The sequence below is a fragment of the Mastigoproctus giganteus genome, chromosome 6 (genome assembly GCF_048544385.1).
Source record: "Mastigoproctus giganteus isolate SK-2022 chromosome 6, ASM4854438v1, whole genome shotgun sequence".
Lineage (NCBI taxonomy): Eukaryota > Metazoa > Arthropoda > Arachnida > Uropygi > Thelyphonidae > Mastigoproctus > Mastigoproctus giganteus.
Genome location: NC_143580.1, coordinates 123,854,189 through 123,879,736, shown reverse-complemented (window position 1 = coordinate 123,879,736; position 25,548 = coordinate 123,854,189). Strand labels below are relative to the sequence as shown.

At 40.6% G+C, this 25,548-nt stretch overlaps 1 protein-coding gene across 1 annotated transcript in view; it reads right to left on the bottom strand.

Annotated features, from left to right (window-relative positions):
• LOC150084557 (disheveled-associated activator of morphogenesis 2-like) overlaps window positions 1–24,806 on the bottom strand; it is a 575,048-nt gene extending 550,242 nt beyond the window's left edge. The window contains exon 1 of the mRNA XM_090375315.1: window positions 24,741–24,806. The gene's annotated coding sequence lies outside the window, so the exon portion shown is untranslated. The remainder of the gene's footprint in view (window positions 1–24,740) is intronic.
• Between the last annotated feature and the right edge of the window lie 742 nt (window positions 24,807–25,548).

Sequence of the window (25,548 nt, the reverse complement as noted above, 5' to 3'; positions counted from 1 at the left end):
AGTTAAAATGGATAAATCTCATATATATGTCACTAGTGTCACCTTCCCTCATTTCCCTCATTTTTTTTTTTGCAAGGATTTATCCAGTCCCGCTATAAGCTTAGATAAACTTCCAACTTCCACTGTAGTAAGTGCGAATTGATTCCAACGGTATTTGACGAAAGGAAAATTTTCGGACTCCCTGATCCTCCCCCCAACTCCGTAAGTTTGGGTCATTGTTCTCTACAAAGAGGACTCTCTTTTTATTTTCATAACGTGATTTTCATTGACACTCATTCTTTTAAGTGGGAGTTAAGGTATACACTATGTTACATTTATAATCCACGAGAATATACTCCTCAATACAACCGTTCTATTTCGTGAATTCATTTAAGTAGAAGTTCGACGAAACGTGCCTTGCGAAAGGGCGAACTTTCGAAGCTTCAGATTATTACAGAATAGTCAAATTGTATCGACTATGTACAGGTTGCTAAATAATACAGAAGTTCTCATTTGCCGGGCTTTCCGGGTTTGTACACAACTTATCTACTTACTGGCCATGGATCCATTAAAGCCAAGCTAACATCACTAGGCATCATTGAAGATCCACCTTGTGCTTGTGGTGGGGCTTGGCACCATCTAATGTATGAATGGCCCCTGTACGAGGACCTTCGTTCTATATTGATCACCAAAATCATGTACTTACCCTGAAATCAGGAATTCCACCTATTGGATAATATAGAGGAGTATACGGCATTTGCAAATTTTGCCCAGGAGCTCTTTGCAAGACGAATAAACAATCCTATCAACTATCCTAGGAACATACATGCCGATGAGCAATCACTGAATAGTGAATAATATACACCCAACTGATATTATTACCAACCAATTGTGACAAACACCTGGATGCGTTTAAATACCATGATGTGAATAAAACCTGTAAACAAGACACATACTGAGAATCTCCAATTGTGATAAATACCTGGACGTGACTAAACCACTGAGGGGCCTTTGCTTCTCGACCATGACAAATACCTAGATGTAACTAAGCCACTAAGGGGACTTGGTCTCCCAACCTTGACCTGCTCATCTTCAATTGTGACAGTTACTTGGACATGACTAAACCATGTCTCTTGACCATGATTTGTGTGCGAAGTGGCGATCAATACCAGACTCTCTTGTCTGATATCTTTTGACTCCCATTTCCTTTTCCCACTCGCCTAGTGGAGTTTATTCCACCGAATAATTTTGAGGATGCCTTCATCTACGCCTCAATATTTCTTACTATTTCCCTCCCACCACTTGACTTCATATTCCCCAATCTCTATATATATATATATATATATATATTTTTTTTTTTTTTTTTTTTTTATTATAAGTCCTGTCACTGAATGCTCAGGCAATTAGGTAGCAGGACCTGCCAGAGAATAATGGTAGCCGGCTTACCTCCTAGAGGTGTGTATGGGCAACGTGGGGTCCCATTAGGGGTCCTGTGGCCAAAAGCCAGACCACAACAACAGAACCCAACATAATACTTCTCATATACAACACACAATACTTTTGTCTAGCTTTTACAGAGTAATGTATACTTCACAAGAGTACTTATGGCGCAGTTGTGGGAAACCACCGGTGGCGCCCTCTCCCCAAACATTATGTACACTATGCCGGGCTTTCCACAGAGGACTGAAACTTTTAAATTATTGTACCTGAATGTTAGAGAACATGTGGATGAGCTGTTCATTGGATGATGAATCATCCAATGAACAGCCCATCGACGTCTCACTAACGTTCAGTTCAATTCAATTCGTCCACCATAACGTATCGAGTACATAATTAGTTCTCAGGATATTCGGACAATTGATCCATAGATAGATGTTATTTTTCAGTATACTCCGAAAGGAAAAAATTAAAAAAAGAAAAAAAAATAGCCTGATTAAATTAAGGAGAGTCCAACACTGGCTGGATTATTTACATAACCTCTGTAAATAGTTTGCAATGGAAGTTATTAAATAGAGGTTCCCAGATGGCTGTTAAAACAGTGAGGGAATCAACTACACTCTTAAAAACAGAAACAAAAAACATCATATTGCTGCATTTATTGAAGTAGGCCAAATGGAACAATGCAATTCATTTATCAGCCCGTGAGAAACCTATATACTGCTAGCACCACAATAAGGAAGTTCTTTATATGTGAAATGAATAGAGAACTAATCTTAGCTGAGAATTTTTGTTACTTTTACTGACGTCAGTAGAATCTTGAAATAAAAAAAAAATATATATATATATATTTATATTTTTTTATTATGGAAGAACTATTTACTTTCATATCCCCATGGCTGGTTGATGACGCAATTTTTTTTTTTTTTTTTTTTTTAGTAAAGCAGTATTTTACTTTATGATCAAACCAAGTTATTTTTCATATGTTCCTATGGACGTAACCCACTTAGCTATATTAAAAAATAAATCAAATGAAATCAGAAAATATAAATAATAATAAATATTCTTTCATGTATAAAACGGTTCCTGTTTCCCTCGTAAAAAATCATCATAACAGGAATCCACCATTAGTGTTGTGCACCACAGGTAATTTCAACGTGAATTAGTCATCGGATAATATGATCTGCAAAATAGGCGAAATATGCAATAAAATGTACGAAAATATGCGCCAAAACATTATTACAGTATATGCAATAATATTTTTGCAATTAGCGACGGGATGCGGTAGGGGGAAATTGCCATCGGTTGCCAGTCTACCATTTAAAGTTAATTTTCTCCTACCTAAGAGCATTGGTGGGACAACATCGACTTAGTAATCTGGTCCTCCAAAGTGTAGAAAGAGAAACTTCAGAATATTTCATTTTAGTTACGTTATTAACCAAAGGAACTGGATGCAAAAAATAATTTTGATATCATATACTTGGATTTCAGGAAAGCTTTTGATACTGTTGCATCTGGAAGACTACTGTACAAATTGGAGCAGTATGGTATTAAGGGCAAGTTGATACATTGGATAAAAGGGTGGTGGAGTGAGAGAAGGCAGAGAGTGGTAATCAATGGACACTGCTCTTTGTGGACTGATGTTATTAGTGGAGTTCCCCCAGGATTCAGGGGTGGACACATTGTTGTTTTGTATATTTATCAATGATATTGATGAAGGTATAATTTTACACCTTCATCAATATGAAGGTATAATTTTATACCATCAATTTTGCAGGTGAATCAAAGGTTCGCAGAGTTGTTAATGATAGTAAAACAGTATGCTACTGCAACAGGATCTAGAAAAGTTGGGCAGATGGTTGAGAAGTGGCAACTGAAGTTTAACATTGACAAACGCAAAGTACTGCGTATGGGTAGCAGTAACCCCAGAAAAACATACCAATGGTACTACACTCAGGATGGTAGAAAATGAAAAAGAACTGCGGGTAATGCAGGTCATGGGATCTTGTCAATGATATACAGGAATTTTGCTAGTAAGGAAAAGGAGGTGATTATTGCCTTGCATAAGACAATGGTCTGGCCACAGCGCGAGTAATGCGTATAGGTCTGGAGGCCTCATTTTACAAAGGATGTAGAGTTGCTAGAACGAGAAGGGCCACAAGATTGGTGAGGGGTACGAAAGGGTGCTCTTACGAAGAAAGAGCACCCCTTCGTAATTGTTGCGTCTGGAGACTAGGCACCTGCGAAGTGATCTGATTGAGGTGTTTAAGGCTTTGAGCAAACTCAATGCTGATGAGCTTCTTCCTCTTGCTCAGATTACGAAACTAAGTGAGCATAAATTCAAATTGAGGAAAGACAGTTGTGTGACAGATGTGAGAAAATTTGCCTTTAGCCAGCGGGTAGTTGAAACTTCCATCTGGCGTTGTGGAAGTTCATAGCTTAAATAAATTCAAGGAAGAACTAGACAAAGTTTTAAAGCGAATGGATGGGTGAAATGGGATGGGTTGCGGCATCATAGGCCAAGAAATTAATCTTTAGATTTTTCCTTTTTTTTTATTTATAGAATTTATCTTTATTGTTACAGTATTCCTTGGAAAATGTAAATATACTGATTATTTTTTTAATCTGTCATTGTGACATTTTTATGTTTGGACAGTGTTCTTTTAGGAATGAAACAGCATTAATTATTATAATTTCATTTTTCTATTTAAGAAATTTACATAAAGCGATGGGGGTCAAATATATTGTATTGCCTCTGGTACCATATAACCAGCCGACCAGGCTAGCCGGGTGGGTAAACTGCCTGCCTGACAACGCAAAGGTCGCGGGTTGGAATCCCACCTCGGGTTTGTACTGCAAAAATCCTTAGGAGGTGCATTATAGCCACAGAAGCCAATACGCCAACAACTACCAAAAAAAAAAAAAAAAAAACCATATAACCTGACTACCGCCACTAATCGGAATTAATTTAATTGAAATATTGTTCTTTTTCTTGGTGATTCCCTTCTACTTCTCTCTCTCTCTCTCTCTCTCTCTCTCTCTCTCACGGTAATTCAGAATTTTATTTTGGCTGGTGCAGCATAAGCCTCAGCTTCCTTGCACCACATGGCTAATAATAATAATAATTTCTGTGCATTCAATACTGTATTTAAAAGAAACAAAGGCGTTAATGAAAAAAGAATATTTTTTAACTTGCACATGGAATAATCTTTGTTACAGTAAGCATTAATATTATTTTTAAATGTGAGGTCCATTGTAAATCTGTGTATTTATTTCCATTCAAATTTTTGCACGTCTTTTCAGATCTTTCCACGTCTACAGAAATGACCAGGCTAAATTTAAAAATGCGAACTTTCGAAGACTTTTACTTGAAATGGAAGTTCCTGTTTATTGTCATTAAATCATCTAATTTCCTTAAAATACGAAACCCGGAGTTCTTTTTAGACGCGTTCTCATATATAAGTAAGTGTTTTTAGGGTCAAGAGGCACCAAGGGTTACCCCCCATTCTCCGCGTAGTTTTCGTTGTGGTGTGTTACAGCACGCTGTAAATGCCAGAGATTTAAAAGTGTATGGATCTTGGATCGTGCAATGTCGTGTACCGTTGTTCATCTGGCCATTTAGCCGCTGGACCCGTGTTGGGGTCTAGCGTTGCCCCACTTACGCCCCGTGAAGGCAGACCAGGAACCCAGTAGACTTAGTTTACTCTGGCAGGTCCTGCCGCTTAGTTTCCTGGGATTTCGGCGGCTAGGACCTTAAAAAAAAAAAAAAAAGTGATTTTTATTATTCGCGTTAGCGTGAGGGAAATATCGCTTCAATTTGCTAGGCAGAATCGTCGGCGTATGACAGTTTTGATGTGTTGGGCTTTCGCTAGCGTGAAGATAGAAAGGGAGGAGAGGCAGAATACTAGGGGGGAGAAAGACAGAAGTATGGGGCCAATAGAGGAGACGGTCCCAGATTCAGTGGGGCATGCCCATGCCCCACCAGAGAGGAAACATGGGGTGGCGAGGAGGGGGGGAGGAGACCGAGGGATCGTTCCCTCCTCCCAGGGAGATAGGATCTATAGATGAAGGGGACTAGAGTGCCCTCTTCGGGTCGCCAATCTAGTATTTGTCTCGTGTCCGTTTTCCTTCATTGTCGCTCATGGGGCAAGCCCCGTCCTTGTGTTCATCTTTCTTGGGTTCAGCGTCCTTGTTTGGTCGTACAGTAGACTTCTTTTGTTTACTTCCCTATCGGGTGGGCTGTTGTTTTACGCGGGTAGAGTCCCGTCCCCAGCTTTAGGTGACTTATTCCGGTGATCATCAGTCATGGGTTGATATCCCGTCCTTAGTTTCTGCTTTCACTTGGTGTTCATATGTGATTTCATTACTCCTGTTCGCCTTGGTAGATGGCTGTTTGTAATTTTCTTCTGGAGAAGACGTCCAGTGCGAAGTGACTGAAGACTGTGAATTCTTCTGGTGTGTCCAGGAGGCGATGTTCCTGGTTATTAGGAATGTATTTTATTTTTGTGATCATTAGGCATCTGATATCTTCATATAGTTCACAGTAGTGCATGACATGATGCCATGTTTCTGGTTCTCCACAGAGGTAGTGTGTTTCCTCGATTATTCACAGGGAATTTAATTTCGCTTTAAAAGACCCGTGGCCGGTGAGGAGAAAGGTAGTGTTTAGGCCCGGGTAGAGTCAGGCAGGGGCCTTAGGATACAGCTTAGTGACTTGTGGGATAAAGTTTTTCGTTACTGCTCCTTTCTCCCCATCTGTCCATCTTCTCTGCCAGATTTGTACCAGGTGGTCCACTATTTTTCGTTTCTCATTTTTCCTATTGGTGATATCAATGGTAAGGCCGTTGTAGGTGGTGGTTTTGACTCCTTTGGCTAACGAGTACATGAGTCCTCAGCGCGTTACCTCCAGATCCAGTGATACAGTCCCTGCCAGGACCTGCAGGGCGCTCGTGCTGACCGTATTACATGCTTTTGTTATGGTTAGTAGTATATTACGTTGGATGGTTTCCAGTTATCCTCTTATTCACTGCCATTCCTGCTTTCATGTACCATATGGGGGATCCATATGTTATTGTCGGGATGAAGATGGCTTTGCAATACAGGGATAGATTTTTCTTCTGTTTAGTCCCCAATCCCTGCGTGTGACTTTAGCGACAAGCGCTGCATATTTCCGCATTTTTTTCCTTTAGGTAGATGAGATGTGGTTTGAATGATAAATTCTGATCGATGATCAATCCCAGGTATTTAATTTGGTTTGACAGTTTGATTGTTTGCCCTGCCAGCTTGATTTGTGGCGGTCTTCTAAGGTTTAATCTCCCTCTGAATAGGACTGAATCCGTCTTTGTTGGTGAAAGTCTATGCGTGTGCAGCCTTGCTCAGTTCTCCAAGATTCCAAGGGCCCGGTTTGCCTTCGTTTCTAGGTCCGATCTGGAGTCCGCCGCGACCGTCAGGACAAGGTCGTCTGCGAAGGCCTGTGCCTGCACTTCTCCCAAATCCATGGCGAGGAACTCGTTAAACACCGTGTTCCACAGGAGCAGCCCCAGGACAGAACCCTGGGGGCAGCCCCTGCGGACCGACCACGTCAGCTTCTTGAAGGGCGCCGTTACTTGGACGCAACTGTCGGAGAGATAGGTTTTGATGCTGCTATACAAATCGATTGGTGTTTTCGCCGCTCTGAGCCTGCCCAGGACGCTCAGCCACCAAAGGGTGTCGAACGTCCCCGCAAAATCCACAGCAAGGACCAGGAAATATTTTTTAGTACACTGCTCCTCTTTGGCAAATAGTCCTTGGATGGCCTCAACGGTTGATGATCCCGGTTTAAATCCATATTGCCTGGGTGAATTCAGTTGCTCTTCATTATAACGATTATGGATTCTTTTGTGTAATAGTCATTCGTAGAGCTTGCTCAGTGTTGATAGTAGGGCTATGGGTCTATATGAATTGGGATTTTCCTGGTGTCTGTTCGGGTTCTTGAAAATCAGTTTTAAATAGGCCGTCTTCCAACTGATAGGGAACATGCGTCTTCGAGGCAAGTGTAGTACAACTGGAGTATGAGTTCCGGTATAACCTCCCCGACTTTCTTGACCATTTCCGGTTCGATAAGATCGGGGCCGGGGCACTTTTTGTTCCTGATTTGTAGTACCGCTTCTTGTAATTCGCTGGCAGTGAAAGGCGGCTCTAGTTGTTGGGTTTCATACTCTTCGTTTGCTTGGCAAATGGCTTTCTGATCCCTGTTAGTACATCTGGCAGATCTTGGAATATATTGTTGAGTATATTCCTTATTGAGTCCTCCCATGTTGTGGTGATGGTCCCTTGCGCCGTTGTTGTAGCGGTCATCACCTCCACTCTGGGGAGTTTGTCTGGGTTGATTGTATACACCGCTCCCCAGGGGTCAATATTTCCTGTTACCTGGACAAGTCGCTCCCAGGATGTTCTCTTGTTTATTTTAATAGTTTCTGTATAAATGTTTCTCATTTGTCTGTAGTGCTGCCTCAATTCCACGACTTCTGCCTGTGGCTATGTTCTTCGTGCTCTGTGGTGCTGCTTTCTTTTTCCCTGGACTTGTTTTCGCATCCTCCGCACTTCGGCGTCCACCATGGCATGGCTCCTGTCATCGGGATTTTCCTTTTTATGGTCACTTCTGCCGCATTTATAATTATTTGGGTTATCTCCTGTGCGAGCTGGTTAGACTCTCTCCTTTCGCTCGATCCCCTGTCTAGCCAGGTTCTCCATGTATTGCTTTCCTTAGGTGGTTAAACATTCGCAGTAGTCGTCCCAGTTCGCTTTCCCGACTGCAAATCTGTTTAGCAGATGTTTATGGTGCAAAGAAACCTAGCTTGGTTTCTTTGCACGCTGTAAGTGATGCTTTGGTGATCGGACATAGTCCATGCGTTTTGCACAGTCCAGTTGGAGACGTTTGCCTCTATGTTTCTGGTAGTTAAAGTTATGTCAATTGCCTCCTCCTTCCAAAGCATGTTACAGTACATTGGGAGTGTAAATATTGAGTTTGCAAAAAAATCTTCTCGTTTCCGCACTTTCCGGTTTGGCACTGTTAACTGCCGATCACCAGATACGTGATCGGCAGTTAACATCCGCTCCAATCAAAAATTTTTTCTCCTGCCAGGGTTATCTGCACTGTTTGTAGATACGTTGTGGCAAAGTCGATTTCTGTTCCAGGCCTACAGTAGAGGGCTATTATATAGTAACTTCCCATGGAGGTTATAACATGAGCGCAGGCTGCCGAGGATGTGCAAAGTTGTTGTATCTTTGTTACCGTTATCTCTGGGTTTCTTATCAGTACCGCTGCCGAAGGGGTGTCTTCATCGCCTTGCACAATTTTATTGTTGAGCGGGTAGCCCCTGACTTGTTTCTGGTTGGTATACGGTTCTAGGATTATTATTATTATCCGTTTATTAATCACAAGAAACTGTGGGTTACCCGGGGACGGCAGTGTGCCAGGAGGGTGAGGGATTTACATACTGAGGTGCGAGGAACCACTTGTACAATGTACAAGAGTACATGCGTACTCGACCCGAGATATTTACATAATTCAACTTACATACCCTTAAAATGAAACAAAGTTTATAGCAATAGACATCAGAATTTAAAAAAATATATATATATGAAAAACAAAATACAGCAGACAAAAAGTCCAGGTGTAGGTGATCGTCACAGGTCAATAGTTAGTAACAGTTCTTGAGGCATTCCTTTCTGTAGAGCTTGTCCTCACAGAACTTATCAGGGTTTATGCCCATTTATTGTAGATTTGATAATGTCGGCATTATCCTCATCTGTTTTGAGTCAGACTTGCTGAAAAATCGCTCGAGCTCGCTGGACGTTTAGCTGGTATATCTTTAGTACGCCGTAATTATATTTTTTATGGTATATTCCCATAGTCAATTCTTTGTTGGTAGGTGATTTTTATCTTGAGGGTTCTCGTATACAGGGTGTCTCAAAAATATTGGTACAAACGTTTAGGGGAGGTAGGTAACATCTAAAGGAATGTGAATCTCACAGGCACCCATAACCGGAAACGTCACCGTAAGTCGGTACACGGCTCTGTTCATCAGTTCGCGAAAGGGAAAATTTCTGGTTTAGAAGAAGAAGAAGAAGAAGAAGAATTCTTTATTATATACAGAAAGCACATTGCTGTATACAACTCCCTTCACGGCTACAAGCCAGGGGTTTACATAAAAGAAATCATATAATACAATAAACTCAAAAAAAAAAAAAAAAAAGAGCATTATGACTCCTGAAAAGTTTGTACACTGGGATGATGGATTCAGGGCAGTGATGAATAGGTCTCCGGGAGCAGGGTCTACTGTCCTCTAACGTGGTCCTGGGAAGGAAGTCGACCGAGTTCTTTCTGCCTATATTCCTTGTCGACTGCGAATTTGTAGAGGTCGCCGTCCAAGGACTGTATGTCTTGCAGCATTTGCACGGGTAGGAACCGCTCAGTTAGCTTTAACCGGTTTGGAGTGGCCTGTAGGATTGGATTAGCCCTAAGGCTTGGGACCGGGAATTCCTTTACTCATTCAAGCAGTAGTCGTTGCACGAAGAGCATGCATCGATATACGAACTGTGAGCTGGCAGACATGCACCTAGTGTATGGATTAGCAGAGGGCAATGGACGACCCGCTCAACGAATTTATGGAGAACGCTTCCCAGACAGACATGTACCGGACTACCGTTTGTTTGCGCATGTGCATCAAAATTTGTGCGATTATGGGTCATTTAGAGGTAACAGGAGTAGTGCGGGCAAACCACGTTCGACGCGAACTCCCGCCATGGAAGAAAGTGTGTTGAATGCCGTCCAGAAAAATCCTACTACCAGCACACGTGCCGTTGCCTCTGCCTTAGGAGTGTCTCGTTGCAGTGTACAGCGTGTCTGGCACGACGATTCCTTACACCCCTTTCATCTCCAAAGGGTTCAGTTACTGCTCCCCCAAGATCATCCTGCACGTGTGGCTTTTGGGCAGTGGTTTCTCCAAGAAAGTGTTCAAGACTTGAATTTTACCAGCGTATTTTTTGTTCACGGATGAGGCTTATTTCACTCGGGAACGCTTATTCAATCAGAACAATGCTCATATGTGGGCTCACGACAACCCACACGGTGTGCGCCCCCCATGCGGCACAACATCGCTTCACAATAAATGTGTGGGCAGGTATGGTCGGTGACTGCTTAGTCAGCCCATACCTGTTACCATCCGGCATGAACTCCGCTAAATATCGGATCTTTCTTGAACAAGTTCTACCAGGGTAACTTGACGATGTTCCAGCAAATGTGAGATGCAACATTTGGTTTCAACATGACGGGGCGCCTGCCCATTATGGCAGGTGTGTTCGTGACCATTTGAACAGGCGTTTTGGGAGTCGATGGATTGGCCGTGGTGGACCCGTTGCCTGGCCCCTACGCTCACCTGATTTATCGAGCCTTGATTTCTTTCTGTTGGGGGGACCCTCAAATCTATCGTGTATGAATCGCCTGTGGAGACGGAAATGGATCTCGTGGCGAGACTCGTCTGCGCTGCTGCTACTGTCAAAGAAACTCCAGGTGTGTTCGACCGTGTCCGCCAATCCATGCTGCGTCGGTGTCACGAATGCATCGCGTCTCATGGTGGAACCTTCGAGCATCTGTTGTAACATCATGAAATGCATCCATCTCGTACTCCATTGTTAATATTATGTCAAATAAATGTTTGCCACTAATTACTGTCTTGTGTCATTTCTGTTTCTTGTGCCTCTGCTACTACTTTTCCGTGACGTTTCCGGTTATGGGGTCCTATGCGATTCGCATTCCTTTAGATGTTACCTACCTCCCCTAAACGTTTATACCAATATTTTTGAGACACCCTGTATATATGCCCAAGTGCCCATCGTCTTCACTATGTATTTGTCTGTCCCTCCTCTTGCCCTCTTGGGTAGCAGAGTTGTTAGGATCGCCGTCCTTCCTATACCGGCAAAAGGCTCGGTGATATGAGAAATATTTATGGGCCTTTTTCACAACGTGCTGAGTTAGTCGGTCTCAGGAGAGTGTAGCACGTTTTTTTTTTCTCCGTGAAACTCGGATTTTTCGTCTAGCAAAGAGAAAATCGACCTCAGCACACATGCAATTTACAACAATATACAGGGAGCATTATGGCTTTAGTCTCTGATGCCCCTAAAACCCTACAATAACAAAACAACCGTCTGTCCTCATGTAATAATATAATAACTCGACTCACAGTAAAGAGAGTTTCATGAAAGTTTATAATTGTTTTTTTTTTACGAAAGATTTATCGAGCGCTCCATATTTCACATATTCCAATCGGACAAATAGAAATCTGACAGTTATTTTATTTTATTTTTTTTCACACAGCACATAGGCTATCCATATACGGTATATTGTAACTGAAGCGCTGAATATTATGTCTGTTGTCGTGCCCTGACTGGAGGAATGAATGGACAATATGGCGGATGAGCAAAAAGGAAATGTTCTCAGTTCTTGGTTCATGCATAAAACTCGTTGCTCTTTGTGAAGCTCCTTATTAGTTTATTAAATATATACATTATGAATTACTACTATTTGCTTATATTAATCCCAGATCACATCAGAAATGTGAATTGTGTGCTAAGTCCAATTGTTCTTAAAATCCAGTAAGAAATAAAGAAATCACAGTACAGCATACTATAATAATTACAGTGCAGTTGCTATTTGTTTAATTACATTACAGAGCGCGAAATATTTCAAATACATGTTGCATTTCACGCCTTGTGATTATAAAGTACATATCACAAAGCGAGGAGTTATTAGGTCGAATAGTAGGTTGTGAGGTATGTGTTTACTGAGGGAAAACAATTACTTTTATATATTATTAGTTAATCAGTTAGTAATTAATTGTTACAAGATTAGTTTACTTTTTCAATTGTGTTATTTACAGAAAAATTTCAGTTCATTTAAAAAATCGAACTTGCCTGAAATGTAAGTAAATGCATGCATTACATATTCTTACTCTGTTCAAAATATTATAAAATTTTGTTTCTTATTTTCACTACTATGTCTCGAAGGGTGGTTGAAATTTCTTATTGAACTTTCTCTGCCTCTTCGATTGCACTGCTCAATGAAATGTCCACATGTTTCAATTTTGGTATAGAATTAGTATCCATGAAAAGTGAGTCTATAAAAAGCATATGTTTCTAACCGAACAATCAGAAAGAAATGTCTTAGCAGCACCAGTAGCTACAGCATCTAACATCGAAAACTTTTTTTTTTCTTCTTTTACAGAATCGAATTTTTGGCACAAAACAATTCTGCACGTAACCACGTCCACCACCTTCTCAGAGGTGGAGGACATGGAAGAAGGTCAAATACAATAGTATGCCAATTAATAGAAACAAACCAGTTATTTACTGTGTCGCTGCTACAGCGACACGGTAAATGACTGTCCAGATGGTGTCTAGAGTTACTTTATTTATTTTTTTTTTTTTTAATGAAAACCCCAAACATGTTTAATACCGTGCATGAATTCAAAGTTGAGAAGATGAAAGAAGATATTTGTTGATATTAGACTTGAATTTCTGTAGATTGTAATTTTCAGGAAATACGTATGGAGGAAAATTGTTCCAGAAAATGGAAGGTGAATGAACAAACGAGGAAGAAGAAACGTTATTTCAGTGGATTTGAAGTTGGACAGTAAAAGGATGTTGACTGGCTACGGCACGTGTTCCGACTGCTTTGGAAGAGAGAGCAGGAATTATAGAAGCCAATTCAGAGCAACAGTGTTCATGGAAGTATCTACAGGAAAGGCATGCATCAGAAACAGGATCTCTATGAGACAGAGAGTGGAGAAACTGTTAGAGATGAGTCATTAATTAACCTAACTGCACTCTTTTCAACGAAATCTAGAAACCTGAGAGAGGTTTTGGGAGCACCACCAGATGTGGAAACAATATTCCATGGAAGAGTGGATTTGCGATTTGTACAGAGTGAACAGCTGTTTGGAAGAAAAGTAACGCCGAGAGTGAAAGAAAAAACCGAATTTTTTAGATGCAGAGGAAGCAATATTTGTAATGTACTTATACCAAGAGAAATTAGAAGTCAGGGTAATCCCTAATAGAGATATATGATCTTGCCTAGAAATCAGAGTGTCAGCGAAGATAAGCATAAGAGCAGAAGAATCCTGTTTGCGAGATATAAGACAGGACTGAGTTTTAGAAGGATTGAAATCAACTAAGTTGTCTTTGCCCCACTAGAGAATTACCTGGAGATCAGCATTTAAGGAATTGGAAATGGATATTCGAAAAGTTGAAGCTGTTCGTGCATAGCAAGGTTTCTCAGACTGGAAGGTGGAATTCAATGTGCTATCATCAGGAAAACTATGGATATACAGTACATGATATTAATATACAAGAGGAAAGGATAAAGGACAAAATGATAAAAAGCGTTTATTATCTAACAGCCCCAGGGGTTTCCCCCCCATCTCCGCATTGTGTACTCTGTTTGTGTCACAAAGCAGTACTCTGTGAAGACCAGAAATTTCAAAAGGGTAAGTGTTATGTTAGTGTTGTGTAGTGTCGTATTATGTTGTTCCTCTGATCATTTAGCCGTTGGATCCCTAGTGGAAACCTCCTTTTCCCGCCCTTAGCCACGTGGAGGCAGGTCAGGCAATAGAGGGATCACAATGGTACCCTGGCAGCTCCTACCTAATTTCCGAAGATTTCAGCGGGAAGGACCTATGTATTTAAAAAAAAAAAAAAAAAAAACGAGGGCGTAGTAGAAGTGGGTGGAGACAGGCAGAAATATGGGGGTGATAGTGAAGGCGTCCCCATGGTTCAGTGTAGACCGGCTCCACCAGATGAAAAGAGGTAGGGATAGGGATTGAAAGTGGACTGAATCCCTAGTTACTCATCGGATTGTCTTGAGACTATTTTCTCATGGTGGTATCATCAACTCATAGTTGGTGGTAGTGTGTCCAGTCAGTATTTGGTCATAGTCGGGTGGTATTTCGTCTTTTATCTTTAACGTATGGCTATTTGCGTCCTTCGTCTCGTAAAAGGTCCTGGGCGATTCGCGTCAGGGCTTTGTAGTCTTCTTCCGTGTTGAGGAGGAGAAACTCTTGCCCTTTTGGTAAATATCTAACTCTCGTGGCTAATATGCATCTTAAATCCTCGTATATGGGACAATCAAACATAAGATGATTCCAATCCTCAATCTCTCCGCATACACAGTGTGGGTTTTCAGTGAGCCTGAAGCTGACGAGTTTGGCGTTGAAGGGGCCATGCCGTGCTAGTAGGTATGTTGTATGGAGTCCTGGAAAGAACCATGGTGGTGATTTGGGGTACACTCTGTTTGTTTGTGGAAAAAACTTGCGGGCCTTTGGCGGAGGCGGCCCATCTATTTTGCCACGCCTGTAGTAGGTGAGTCTGAAGGCATGCTTTTACCACCTTCCTGTTGTTCGTAGCATCTGTTGTCAAGTCCAAGAAGGTAACTGGGACTCCTTTGGATAGGTAATAGAGCATTACGGTTCTGGCGATTTCAGGATGAAGTGGGAGCGTTCCTGCAATTACCTGTAAGGCTGGTGTACTCACTGTTCTGCAAGTGCGGGTAATGGCAAGGAGGATGGATCGCTGGATAGAATCCAATGTTCTTCTGTTCACAACCAGTGTAGTTTTGTCATATCAGACGGACGAAGCGTATGAGATTGGGGGGATGAAGATTGTCTTATAGTAAAGAGGAAAAGAGTGGGAGAAAGAACTGAACCTTGGAGAACACCAGAATTAGTGCAAAAGTTAGAAGAGAGAGCCATCTACCATCACCTGTAGTGAGCGGTCAGAGAGAAAATTGGATACCCAATTACAAAACACAGTTGGAAAACCATAAAATGGAAGCTTATTTAAAAGAAATTTATGCCAAACTCTATCAAAAGCCTTTGAAATGTCAAGAGCAACTGATTGAGTTTCACCAAACTTTTGTATCGAATTTGTCCATAGATGGGTAACAAAGCCAGAATATTATTGGTGGATCGACCGAAATTCACATTGGCAATAATTGATCAGGTGAAAGGTTTCTAGATAGTTTAAGAGTAGCAGTTAGTTGATTTCTCCGTTACTTTAGAAAGAATAGAAGTGCAATTGGACGATAACTGGGTTTGAGGGATTTGTCATCCTTATTTTAGGAACCGGCTAGATATCAGTAAATTTCCAAGCAGAAGTGAAAAGACCTTTGGAATAAGAACATGAAAAAAGGCGACACAAAACAGGAGTAAGTTCAGGAGCAGAGGTTTTTAGAACAAGAGGAGAAATACCATGAGGACCTGGTGCTTTCTTAGCATCAAGATTTTTCAAAATCCTGACATCCTGTTGATGGAAGACCACAGGAGACATTGAATGTAGTGAACTGGAAATGGTAGGAGGTGATTTACCAAGATCATCAATACACGAGTTGGAACAAAAATAGGATGCTAGCGGGTTAGCTCTATCTTTGGCAGAAGTGGCAATAGAACCATCTGGTTTTGACAGAGGTGGGAATAGAGATGGGCAAAAGTCAATAGCTTTGGCAAGAGACCAGAACACTCGACTACCATTTGGTCAAGGAGCAAGTTTTCTGCTCTTAGCCTGTTCAAAATCTAGCTTGGACTGATTAATAACTGCTTTATATTTGTTACGAGCAGGGCGAAACAGGGTATGCCCGGTAATTATTATTATTATTTTTAGGCCACCTGAATAATTAAATGCATCTGCAGTGCTGTATGTCTTGTGTCTGTTAATTGCGTGTCTGTTTTGCTGGACAAAAAAACCGTTTCTGGGGGGAAAACCTTGCTAGCTACGCCTGAGACCGACTAATTCAGCCACGGAGGGGAAAAAGCCTATTAAAGTTCCTCGTGTCATCGACGGGATTCGAACCCGGGCCTTTTCCACCCGGTGTGGGGAGGACGGCGACGATACCACTGTGCTATCCGCGAAGACTAAGCCTGGTAAGCAGGGCATGGGGGCGCCGAAATTCAAAAATTTTATTATAATAATATTTAATAAAAGTATCTGTATGGCGCCAAATACATTTCTGCCTAGGCCGCTTCCGGTTGGTGTAGGCAGAAAATGAACTTGAGATTTGGATACAAGCCAATTGCGATAAGCAACATTCTTATCTTGAATAACCTTAGCACATTTATTGGAAAATCAAGGTTTAGATAAAGGAAGATATTTTAAGGTGGAGTGTGGAATAAAGGATTTCATCCTATAAGAATAATTTCACTGACACGATGTGAGCAAACGTTGACATCAGGAGATTTGAAACAGTAATCCGACCAAGGAAAAAAGAAAAGAAAACTCGCAAGTCATCCCATTTTGCATTCTTGTAATGCCAAACAACACGAGGTTGTGAATCGCCACGAGCGAAAGGCTCCATTGGAGAAGAGACCATCACCAAGTTGTCATCTGAGGTGCCTAGAGGACCACTCACCTCGACCGTGTACTAAAAGGGTTGTTTATGAGAAAAAAGTCAAGCATGTTGGCGGAGTGGTTTGGACTGTGTGGTATTCTCGTAGGTAAACGAAAAATCTGCAAGGTCATTAGTAATTCCAAAAGCATCTCGACTAGCTAGTCCGTATAATTAGAGAATGGAAGCCAGCTGGAGATGGGAACATTAAAATCACAAAGGAAAATTACCTCACTGTGAAGAATGGACTGATTATATTGAAAGGTGGCGCTACTGGCTGCTGTCTATGCTGAAAGCAGTTATATGCTCCTGAATTTTATCTCGAAAATGTGGTATTAAGAAGAGCTATTTGATTTTCTTGGTGATTATCTTGTTAACGAAGTTATATTGTAGTATGATTGAGTGTTTTTTCACGATATCAGGTAATATTTAACTACTTAAAGACATTAGGTTGTTTTTGACAGTTGGAACGTTCTTCGTTCTAACCGTCAGTTGATTGTTTACCTATGCTACAGCATAGCGTAAATACTTAATTTTTAACTGGCTATAATTTAAAATCCTGATATTTAGAGACTGAAAGACCTCGATTAATGAGAACGGTCTTACTGTTCTGTGTGCCAAGGTTTAAATCTAAAGAAATAATGTAAACTGTAAAGGAGGATTCAATAAGCTTTAGGTAGCATAAGCTGTACTACCGTTTACTCTGCTCAAAGTTTACATTTGCGGATTCTCACCAAAGGATAATGCCTGAGGGTTCAGAAGGCGCAAAGGACAAAGGTAAGATTAGAGAAAGACATTTGTATGATAAGTTAGGGGACAGATGTATGGGTTTAGTTGAAGATATGAAAACACGGGAAAATACAGTAGTTATGGAAACAAAGGACAATAAATTATTGTTTGGTGGAAAAGACTGTGATTTTGATGTCAATGGGACATTGGTGAATGAGTTTTGCTCTCTCACAGCAGGGAATAATCAAGACAGTGAAGGGAAGTAACGATTGCTTAGGATCTTCAAATGACAAGGTTGTTCTAGATGCAATCTGTTCAGGAAAATTTAATAATCTTGGAGAAATTAGTGGAGTTATAAATAGCAAAAGAGTATTGACTGGATTTGGGGATGAGGAAGTTGATAATGGAGAGAATGAATATAGTGAAATCTACATGTCTGTGGCGAGTCATGAAAAAATAACAGATGCAATGTCCGTTGGAACAATGCAAAGAAGTTCTGGAAAGGGTAGGCCTAAGAAAGTTAAGAATAAAACCGATGGAACATTAACTAAACTAGATACTGAAGAGGAAAGCAGAAGTGAAGGTTTGCAGATGGCTGGTGACTTGGGGATGGTTACTCCATTTTCTTCCAGAAGTCGGTCTCCCGGCTGTTTTAGAGCAGTTAGGCTTCGAAAAGATCTAATAGAATGGATGACAGTTCAGGGGGCACCCTACCTCGCGGGGCACGGCTACGTCGTCATGCAGTAGATCCCCTCAGCCTAGGAAAAGTGCCAAAGATAAACGTGTGCAACGTTCCAAAGTAAGTAACAGGTTTGAAAAATACTATGCACAATGTTCATAAGGATCTTGACTTAGCCAAGGCAAATAGGAATTTGGAGAAGTTGATGAAATGCACACCAACTGTTTCCCTTGGTTTGTCTCCATGCGATGGAACAAGGGAACTGGATCGTGCGAGGAAACCTGTAGATTTAGCTGAGAAAATATCTTTTAAAACATTTAGTGAGCTTTCTCTCTGCCTGCGCAAGGACCTGGAGGAATTTATTTTTCAGGAGAAAAAAGATGTTGGTATGAAGATTGTAAATGGGGTACTTTCAAGATGGCACACGCTTGAAAGTGCTCTACATGATGTTGGCATTGAAAATGAACGTCTAAAGGAGAAGGTCACTGGCTTAGAGAGGGTACTAGATGTGAATGAGAAACAACTGAGAGAGAGATCCAGATCAAGGAAGACTGGCTTACTAAGGAACTGTTTAATGCTTCCTTATTGGGAGCAGAAAACAAATGCTTAAAGGATAACATTACATCCTTGGAGGTGAAATTGGAGGAATACAAACAAAAAATTGAAGGACTGAAAAATAAATATAGCGATACGGTAAGAGAACTATATAATAAGGTAATCCAGCATAGAACACCTCAGAATCAGGTGAACATCGAGGGACGAGGGCAAACTAAGGGCAGAAATGAAAGTCAGGTGTGCTTGCCTTCCTCGTCATTGGGTGGGACAGGATGACATGTTCTGATAGTGAAAGCAGCTGAGGGATCAAGATTGAAAAATAGTGATGAGGTGCGTTTAGCAGTAACTAAGGAGCTTAAAAGCAGCTTAAATAAAATTACGATAAATAGGCTTCGGAAGATTAGGGATAATGGTGTGGTATTGGAGATGCAAACAGAAAAGGAGCTACAAGAGGTAAAGGAATACGAAGCATTAAACGATTGGGCGTGATTCTCTCGACTCCAAAAGAGCCAGGGCGAAAAATAATATTGTATGATGTGGAAAAAACGATCAACAAGGAAGACCTGTTAGAAGACTTATACAACAAAAATTTACTAAATATGAACGTCTCTAGGGAGGAAGTGAAGATGGAGATATTTGTCCGTTTTTGTAGTATTAATAAAGCAAAAACAGGAAATAATTGGGTCCTCCAGGTGTCAAGGCGTATTAGAAGTAATTTGTTACTGCATGGTAGGATTTTCATTGGCTTCATGTCGTATAAGTTCAATGACTTTCCTTTAGTTACTTTGTGCTACAATTGTCAGGGATTTGGTCATACAGCCAGAACATGTTATCGCACAGACCCTGTCTGCGGTCACTGTGCAGGTATAGGACACTCCTACACATTCTGTACTCATCAGCGAGAACAACCGATCTGTTCCAATTGTAAGGCACTTACAAAAAATCGAGCTGCAAATCATTCTGTAAGGAGTAAATAGTGTCCAGAATACTTGAATGCACTTAAGTTGGTCAAAGAAAGAGCACGGCAATTTGATAACGTTAATGGCAGATATTGATAATCACTTAATTCTTAATCAGTACAATGCAAAATCGAATGGTAACCTACGTATAGTACAGTTTAATGCTCAGAGATCAAAATCGGTGGCTGATGAAGTTAGAATAATGTGCAGCAGAGAGAATACTGATATAGCCTGCATACAGGAACCATACTTAGTGAAAGGTCGGCCTACAGGATATCCACTTTCAGCACGTGTACTCTGTGCAGACGAACGGGATTTAAGAGCTGCAATTGTAGTGTTTAATAAGGACATAGTTATTACTGTTATAAAAATTCGTTGTGTTCTTCACAGATGGTGTGCATAGGGGTAGAGTCAGATCTTGCATCATTCTATCTATGTTGTATGTTTTGTCATCACTCAACAGACATTAATTTCTACATCAGGTACATGGAACTGGTTCAAAATCGCTTGGGTAGTAATTCAGTAATATTTGCGATGGATTCTAATGCAAGATCAGCATCGTGGTAATTCAGCATTTGTAATTCTATCAGATCATCATCTGATAGAATTACAAATGATCGTGGTCGTCAACTAGATGAATTCTTGGCTTGTTGTGGATTGTTTATACAAAATCTACCAAGTTCAGATAGTACTTTCTTCACCGTTAATGGAGAATCAAATATTGACTTGACAATCTGTAACGTAAGGGCAGCTGGTATCGTGGACGATTGGCGATTAAGAGTAGACTGGGTCTGCTCTGATCATCGAGCCATTGTATTTTCTGTCAGGGACATAACAAAACTAGCTCCATCTCAGGAACAGTTACGACGATTTGCTATTGAAATTGCAAAGTGGAATAGGTTTGACGAATATATTCATGTCCGACTTGGGAATCAAGGTATTTGGGCATTCAGTCAGATGTCTGGAGAGAATGCAGTGGAGTTACTTCAGCGCTCTCTCTCTTTGAGGCTTCCAGCACATATATGAAGCAAAAGAACTGTAATAGGATTCCAGTTAAATGGTGGTCTGGTGAGTTAAGCCAACTTCGGAAGCAGGTTCATAAAGCGCGGAAAAGGTACCAAAGAAGTAAGCGTAACAATGGGGAGGAGGAAGTTAATGTACTTAAAGTAGAGTATCAGAGAATACAGAGTGCATACGTGCGTATGATATCTAAATCAAAATTAACTGCCTGGAGAACGTTGGTTAGAACAGTGCGCAATGAGAACCCATGGGGAATTGTATATAAGCTATGTACTGGCAAGACTAAAATATATAATGGAGATACAGCATACTCTATTGGAGGTGTTGACCAGGAAAGTACGAGTTGGAGAGAAAGTATGTCTGCGATTTTGAATCATCTGATTGGCGATACTATCTCTGAGCAAGACGATGAGGAACAGATGGTAATGAAAAGGCTTAATCATGCTTACTCTGGGGTACATGACGAGGATCCCTTTAGCCTGATTGAACTCTGTGATGCAGTACAACGCATAAGGAACAATAAATGCCCAGGGATGGACCTCATTGAAGGAGAGGTCATTAAACGGGCTCATCGACTGATACCAGGGATCCTTCTTGAAGCTTTTAATAGCTGCCTGCGTGAGGGTGCCTTTCCATCACCATGGAAGGATGCCCTATTAAAGCTGACACTGAAGGGACCATCTAAGACAAAGAATGATCAACGATCTTATCGACCTATTGCCCACCTCCCTGGATTAGGAAAGGTGTTTGAAAAAATGCTGGCGAGACGAATTACTGACTATACTGAAAAAAACTTAGGCTGGTCTGGCAGACAATATGGTTTTACTCCAGGTCGTGGAACAGAAGATGTGCTTCGGGCATTGCGAAACTATATATTAGGGTCGAACAGTAAGTATGTCTTTGGAATCTTTATTGACTTTGAGCGAGCTTTTGACTCCATTCAATGGAGCAGCGTTCTTATGATGTTGAGACTTGCAGGCTATTCAACTAAGATCTTTAGGGTGGTAAAGGACTACTTCATGTACCATACAGTGACAGTTAAGTCGTCGGTTGATTCTATTGTACGAGAAGTGACCAGGAGATGCCCACAAGGATCGGTTTTTGGACCACTAATGTGGAACCTAGTTTTGGAGGACTGGTTGTGTAGGGACTTCGAGCATACAGAGATGGTGGCATATGCCGATGATCTTGTGTTGCTTATGGAAAGAAATACACGGATGCAACTAGAAACCAGGTCACAGCAGATTTTGTTTGAACTTAATAACTGGTGTAGGTGATATATGAACTGACTGTATCAGGAGCCAATACAAGGACAGTGGTCTTTGAGGATCAATTTTTGAGTAGAAGACCCCCGGTTGTTAGAATGAATGAGTCTAGCCTAAAATCGGAAAGGCAATTAAAATATCTAGGCATTATGTTTAATGGATTTTTGACTTTCAACTCACATGTTACTTATCTATCAGAAAAGGTGAGGAAGTTTATTGGGATGATTACTCGAATCACTAGAGTTGGCTGGGGAATAAAAGGTAAGGCGCTGAACTTGCTATATGAATGTATTTGTCCCCATGGTAACGTATGGTGCACCAATTTGGTTTGAACGTGTAAGTGGAAAAGTATTTACTATAAAGCTCAGTTCCATTCAAAGAGTAATGCTCTTTAGGATGTGCATGGCATGCAGAACTGTGTCGACCCCAGCTTTGCAGATTGTGACTGGAAAATTGCCTGTTGATCTGCATTTATTGTATTGTGCATTGGCTTACTTCATCCGCCGTGGAATTCCCTATTCTTTTCTGAATATACAGGTGGACATTTTGACAGATCCCAGGAAGGAAAGGACAAAAATCTGGGATGCTTTGGTAAAAGTCTGGCAAGAGCGTTGGAGTGTTTGTGATAAAGGGCAGATTACACAAACATTTTTCCCAGATTTAAGAAATGCAGCCTCGATAAAATTCAAATGGTTTGCCCCAAACTTACAAGCTATGTTCTTATTAACTGGTCATGGTTCGATTAATTCAAAGTTGAATGATATAGGAATTAATGAAAGATCTAGTTGCCATTGTGGCGAAAGAGAATCATGGGAACATATTATGTACAACTGTGAGGAGTACTGTGATCTACGAATTGAATTGGTATCTCGGGTTAGTAATCTCAATCTTATGGCAGAAGGCTGCGAGACAATTCTATTTGATAAACAGGAAAATTTCTTGGCTTTCCAAGCCTTTGCAACTGCAATATTTCTTAGGCTGAAGACTCTTCTGCATTTGGAATCCTTGGATTTGTAATGCCGTATGGTGTATGCCGAATTACCTAGAATTCTGTGAAATCGTGGAGGCTTGAGTCTGCTATATCCACTGCAACTCCAGCTCCTTGTGCTGGCATTTCTGTTCTCGGCAGTTCTGAGAACAGAAATGCCATGAATCAGGAAGGCTAAATGCTCAAGCAATGCTTTCAATAGAGAAAAGCTCAGTCAACAGTGCACCAAACTTGAATGAAAAAGTTATTAATCTATTTTCAACAAATAAAAACCGAAGAATTGATTTTGTTTTTAAATAAAAGGTCAAGTCTGTTAATGGTAAATGTCTAGTTAATGTTTTGTAGTATTTTTAACTTGCTTATTATTATTACTGTGTATGTCTACATGTCTTATAACCAAGGCAATTTAATGTAACTTTAAGACGCAGCACCCCCAAACTTCAGAGTCACGAGCCGCCACTGTGAAAGACTTGAAAAAAAAAAATATATATATATTATTAAAATATTTAACATAATAACATTCATAGAGTATACCTTCTGCTAATTTTACGACTACAGCACTAGCGTGGATGTACTTTTTAGAAGTACTGTAGGTGAACGCTTTGTTTATGTAGTTTTAGGACGATAAGCCCAACATCCAGTAATCACTATAGTTGTAGACCTAGCAGGGAGAAGGGGGATGGACAGACGGCATCCGTGCCCATCTCCCCCATTTCTATAGCTGCTAGTACAGTGCAGTTAACTTAACCTGGAATTTTTTGAAGGTCTTTGACTCTCGTGATGTTTCGATTAAGATTTGTGTTATAACTTTACGAATGGAATGTCTTTAGAACTGATTGACTAAGCAATTAATCTAATTATATTTTTCAGAATTTGCTAGCCATGCACAGCACAGTTTAAGTTTACAATAAAGTTGACAATATAAAATTATATATTTTTAATTTAAGAATAGTATTTTTCATGTTGGATGTTAGCATTTGTCGCTTATACTCCGTGATGGCTAAATGGCATCAAACTGATTTATAATGCTTTCTTGTACTCAGTTTTATGTATGGCATGAAGAGCAGCTTAAATCTTTTGCAACAAGTTGTAAGTAACCATTTAAAAAAAAAAAAGTGGACCAGCTCATAAAGTCGCAATCTTTTATTTCAGATGTGGGTCGTGTTTCGTTCTCGCAATCCATCATTCTCCAAACTCGTTTGTTAATTGGTCTGAAAACTTAGAACTAAAAAAAAAAAAAATGTGTTTTATATTTACTTTGAAATTTAATTCTATTTTAGTTAAAATAGAATACAGTGTGGAATGTATCTACTACGTAAATAATGAATGCATATTTTGCGTATCCCGATGGTCATATACCTTCTATAAACTAGGTGTGTTCCCAAGTCCGTTCACTGGAAGGAAACGAAAGTATTTCTATTTATCAAAAAAGCCTGCTCCTGTTACCTGTAGAGGGCAGTGCGCTTACAGATGCTAACTCATTCAGCATGCCTACTCAGTATCCAGCCATTTCCTGGTCTAAGCACAATAAACAACATCAATCTGTCACTACGATGCCTTGTTGCATTTATGCAGGAAGAACTCATTTAAAGATACTTGCTATGTGCTTTCTGAAGAAATTACAATTCTGTAATACAGTATTTAGATTATTTCCTTTCACTAGTTCCATAGCTCTCGATTCAATGAAATTTGTAATAAACTAAGAAAAACAACTTACTGTATCTAACCAGCGATCGAATAAAGAGCGTGCTGAAGAAGCCGAGCAGCAGACGCATAGCTCATCACAAGGCGACGGTAGCTATGAGTGCCGACGGACGGAGATGAGCGACATTTTCTCTCTTCAGTAACTCTTTCTTTCGTTCTTAAAAGTCCAATTGCGCAACGAACACAAGACAGTGCCAGATTACCGAAGTAAAGAAAACTACATAAATACAAGAAAAACACATTCGTTTCACCCTGCTTCTAGCATGCTGTCCGCCAGATCAATCTCCGACATCCACGAATCTCCAAGGTCAACGTACGGCGAAGGGCTGTTCCACTGGATGAGCTAGGGAGAGGAAGTAGAGGGCAAAGTTTCGGATACCTGAAAGAACACAAACCCTGTATTTCCTGCAAAGAGAAAACGCTCTATAATCAAACTAAGGTTAGAGCAACCAACGTAACAGATTCAATAGCATAGTAACTCGGTGCACAGAGGTCGGTAGGCAGTTTAAATGATTCTGATGCAGACGAAGGAGAGAGAGAGAGAGAGAGAGAGAGAGAGAGAGAGAGAGAGAGAGCATCTTTTAGAATGATCCTGTTGCTTCCCTTTCGCTAGTGCGAAATACTCAACACAACACTCTCGTCGTGTATCTGATACAGAAAGAGCTTAAAAATTATAAAGAAAATCCTGCTTATCCGAAGCTCGCAGCTTCAGGTAGGCTGAATTTGAAACAATCAAACATTCAGTTTCATTTATGATTTATGCTAATTCACATAGCAATAACAAAATGCACATTGATCAAATGCCCCGTGACGTGACTTTT